General features: G+C 38.6%; 1 pseudogene across 1 annotated transcript; it reads right to left on the bottom strand.

The window, feature by feature from the left end:
* Positions 1–1461: 1461 nt before the first annotated feature.
* LOC129458871 (uncharacterized) lies at positions 1462–3102 on the bottom strand (annotated as a pseudogene). The gene has a single exon (XR_008649762.1). The product of XR_008649762.1 is annotated as an uncharacterized protein (transcript).
* Positions 3103–4809: the final 1707 nt, after the last annotated feature.

Raw genomic sequence — 4809 nt, 5'->3', positions numbered from 1 at the left:
ACGCCTGTAATCCCAGCACTTTGGGAGGCCGAGGCGGGCGGATCACGAGGTCAGGAGATCGAGACCATCCTGGCTAACATGGTGAAACCCCGTCTCTACTAAAAATACAAAAAATTAGCCAGACGTGGTGGTGGGCGCCTGTAGTCCCAGCTACTTGGGAGGCTGAGGCAGGAGAATGGCATGAACCCAGGAGGCGGAGCTTGCAGTGAGCCCAGATGGAGCCACTGCACTCCAGCCTGGGTGACAGAGAGAGACCATCCCCCCCCCCCAAAAAAAAAAAGTGAGATTTCTTTCTGTGTTTGTGGATTGTGAGTCTCTTAGGGGATTGCCTATAGTGCACATCACATTCTGGTTTAATGCTTATTCAATAATGAACTGTTTTGTTTCTCTGCTTCCTTTGTGGAGAAGATTTTTGGGTTGAGAGATTTTGAATTGAATTACATTTCACCCACATATACTTGGGAGGGCTTGCCATAGCTTACACTCCCATTTGGCTCTGTGACATCACTCTGCACTGTATTTTGTCCTGGGTCTCTGGCATACCTTGGTCTCCTGCCCTAACTTACTTTCTCTGGCCCACACCTTAAGCAATATGTCCTCCCAGGTTCCTGCTCGATTTCTAGTTTGTTCATTCGTTCTTTCGTTCTTTCATTCTTTCATTCTTTCTCTCTTTCTCTCTCCTTCTGTCTTTCTGTCTCCTTCTCTCTCTCTCCTTCTCTCTCTCTCTGTCTCATTCTCTCCTCCTTTCTGTCTCCCTCTCTTTCTCTCTTCGGAGTTTTGTTCTTTTTGCCCAGACTGCAGTGCAATGGCATGATCTCGGCTTGCTGCAACCTCCACCTCCCGGGTTCAAGCAATTCTCCTACCTCAGCCTCCCAAGTAGCTGGGATTACAGGCATGTGCAACTACGCCTGGCTAATTTTTTGTATTTTTAGTAGAGAGGGGGTTTCACCATGTTGGTCAGCTGGTCTCAAATTCCAGACCTCAGATGATTCACCCGCCTCAGCCTCCCAAAGTGCTGGGATTACAGGTGTGAGCCACCACACCTGGCCAAGTTCTAGTCTTTTCTTAATATGAAAAATTTCAGCCATGCTAAGGATTTCTACAACTGACTGCATGTGATGAGGGCTAATTTTTTAAAAAAATCTTCAGTCCAGATCTCATTTCCAGATTTGAATTTTAATTGTCTATTGGACACCATCATAGAGCACCTTTTCCTATTGGCACCTAAAACGCACCATGACAAAATAGTGGAGTAGAAATAAATAATTTTGGTTCGGTATAAAAAAAATCTTTGTTCACATACTAGAGCTGAGTTATAATTGTGGCAATTAGCTCTGTGACCTTGGAAAAGTTATTTCTAACCTCTTCAAGCCTTACTTTTCCATCTGACAAATCAAAATAATATTAGTGTTAGTATTGTCACGCACATCTGTGTGAAGAGAGTCCACCAACAGGCTTTGTGTGAGCAACAAGGCTGTTTATTTCACCTGGGTGCAGGTGGACTGAGTCCGAAAAAGGAGTCAGCAAAGGGAGATAGGGGTGGGGCTGTTTTATAGGATGTGGATGGGTAGTGTAAAATTACAGTCAAAGGGGCTTGTTCTCTGGTAGGCAGGGGCAGGGGTCACAAGGTGCTCAGTGGGGGAGCTTCTGAGCCAGGAGAAGGAATTTCATAAGGTAATGTCATCAGTTAAGGCAGGAACTGGCCGTTTTCACTTCTTTTGTGATTCTTCAGTTACTTCAGGCCATCTGGATGTATACATGCAGGCTTGGGCCCAGAGACCTGACAAGTATGAGTATTATAAGAAATAATTTATAGAAATCAAGAAAATAATTCAATTTACCATAATATCAGAAAGAATGAAATTCTAGGAATAAATTTAACCAGGTGAGTGAAAGATCTGCACAATGAAAACTATAAAACATTGATGAAAGAAATTGAAGAAGATACAAGTGAATGGAAAGATATTTCATGTTCATGGATTGGGAGAATTAATAGTGTTAAAATGTCCATACTATCCAAAGCAATATATAGATTCAGCACAATCCCTATCAAAATGTCAATGGCATTTTTCACAGAAATAGGAAAAACAATTCTGAAATTCACATGAAACCACAAAAGACCTGAAATGGCAAAAATAAATAATAAATAAATATTTAGAGCAAAAAACAAAGTTATAGGTATTACACATTCTGATTTCAAATTATATTACAAAGCTATAGTAATAAAAACACTGTGGCACTGGCATGAGAACAGAGATGTAAAGCAATGAAACAGAATAGAGAGCCCAGAAATAAACCCAAGCCTATAAAAGTCAACTAATTTTTGACAAAGACATCAAGAAAACACAGTGGAGAAAGAATAATCTCTTCAATAAATGGTGTTATGAAAATTGGATATCCAACACTGGGGAGACTGGACCCTTATCTTACATCATACACAAAAATAAACTCAAAATGGATGAAAAATCTGAAACCATAAAATTTCTATAAGAAACATAAGGGGAAAGTTTCTTGATATTGATCTTGGCAATGATATTTTTGGATATCACACCGAAAGCTCAGGCAACAACCACAAGGATAAATAGGTGAGACTACATCAGACTACATCAAACTGAAAACCTTCTGCACATTGGCTGGGTGTGGTAGTTCACATCTGTAATCCCAGCACTTTGGGAGGCCAAGGTTGGAGGATAACTTGAGGCCAGGAGATCAAGGATCACCCTGGGCAACATAATGAGATCTGTCTCTATAAAATAAATAATAAAAAAATAAAATAATCAACAAAATGAAAAGACAGCCTACAGATTGGGAGAATATACATGTGTAAATTGGGACTGTCCTGGGCAGAATGAGATAAATGATTGCCTTACCTTTTTCTGAAAAAATTCCTACCTGCCCTTGGGGCTGTGTTTTTGTCTTACCTAAGAATTTGCCCATTACAACAGCATGCTGACACAAAGCAAGAAGCTTGTATAGTTCTGATCTTAAAGTAGAAAAAATCATCTGAGATGAGGAATGGAATTGGACTTGGTGCAGCTCTATCTTGACTGGGAGCCATAAAGGCAAAAATGTTGAAGACTGAACACCCTAGCCTTTCGGCATCTACAGTGGATTTTTGGGATTGAGTTGCCTGGACCTTAGGATTGCGTTTGGAGGTACTTTGAATAAAATGGATGTTCCTTTCATAAAAAATTTTGAAGCAACAAAGGAGGAAGGCCTTGGTAGAAGATAGTGAAGGATGCTTCCTATCAATGGAGTGAAATGTTTGATTGTATTTGCACTCTGAGGTGCAGAGATGTTTGGCGAAATCTGTTAGTGGCAGGATGGGAGGAATTGGTCTTGAGAGCTAGAAACTCTGAGGTCAGCTTTTATTGTGATGTACCTAGGTATGTTTTTTTTTTAATGCACTCATCATGCATGGAGTTTATAGCACGTTGAATCTGTGGCTTGATATCTTTTGTTTGCTTTGGAAAATTCTTACTGTTTTGGAGGGGGCAATCTCAACTTACAGAAAATTGCAATAACAATACAAGGAACTTTTTGTCTCTGAAATGTTTATTGATAAGTGGCTGATAATAATGCCCTGTCACCCTCGATTAGTTTAATTCATATTACCTGTTGACTAGAACATTCTACAAATCCAGAGCACAATGATCAAAGTGAGGAAATTAACTTGAACTTACTACTACCAATGAATCTTCAGATCCCACTCAAATTTCATCAATAGTCTCAATACTATTCTTTACATCAAAAAGATGAAATCCAGAATTTAGCATTTAGATTTCATGCCTCTTTCATTCCCTTTAGTTTGGAAAAGATTGTCTATTTTTCTTGACTTTTATAACCTTGAAATTTTTGAAGATTACAGGACAATTTATTTGCAGAATGTCCCTCAGTTTGGTTTTCCCCTAATGTTTCCTCATTATTAGATTCATTTTTTGTAGGGGTGTCACAGGAGTGATGCTTTATTTTCTCGTTGTATCTATCAAGTGGCTCATGATTTTGATTTACTCTGTTACTGATAATGCTCAACTAAACCTCTTGATTAAAGTGGTTCTGCCAAGATTCTCACCTGTCAAGCTGCACTTTTCCCCTTTGTAAGTAATACATAATTTGTGAGAAGATACCTTAAGACTACATAACTATCCCAATTCCCTTAATGAATTTCAATATTCAATTATTATTTATATTAATATGGTGTCATGAATTCCTACTTTCTTCAATGGGTTATAATTCTGTTACTGTCACTATTTTATTCTGATGTTCAAATTGTCCCATATTTGGCCTGTTGGAATCTTTTTAAGTTGACTTCTCTGCTTTTGTTTGGTCATGTCTCCATCATTCTTTGAGCATTGCCTTACTTTCTTGTACAAAAAGATATTCTGGGCTCATCTTATACCTTCTCTGCTCTAGCTTTGAAATTACCATTTCTTCAAAGAGCCCTGTTTTCTTTTAGAGGAGGATGGTTTTTAGAAACCAAGTTCTAGGTAGTGGGTGTGCTTGTTGCTGTTGAGGTGTTGCTGCTCCCAGGCCCTTTCTGTGAACAGAGCTAGGAAAGTTTGATTATATGTATGTTAAACCTTTTTACCATGCCTGGTATGTCTCTTAAGCTCTTTTCTAAATTTTGCATTCTATGCTTCTCAGTGCTTTTATTTTCTACTTGTTTCCATTTTTCAAGTATTCTTGTTTTCTTACCAACTTTATGGAATTTGCTGTTAAACCTATCTGGTAATATCTTACTTTTAGTCATTGAAATTTTCAGTTATAGAAAATCCATTTGATTCTTTCATAGAGTCTTTAGTTTTCTGC

Source organism: Symphalangus syndactylus, chromosome 19 (assembly GCF_028878055.3).
Source record: "Symphalangus syndactylus isolate Jambi chromosome 19, NHGRI_mSymSyn1-v2.1_pri, whole genome shotgun sequence".
In the NCBI taxonomy this organism is placed as follows: Eukaryota; Metazoa; Chordata; class Mammalia; order Primates; family Hylobatidae; genus Symphalangus; species Symphalangus syndactylus.
The sequence above is the reverse complement of the archived record's forward strand: the minus strand, read 5'-3'. Positions and strand labels throughout refer to the sequence as shown.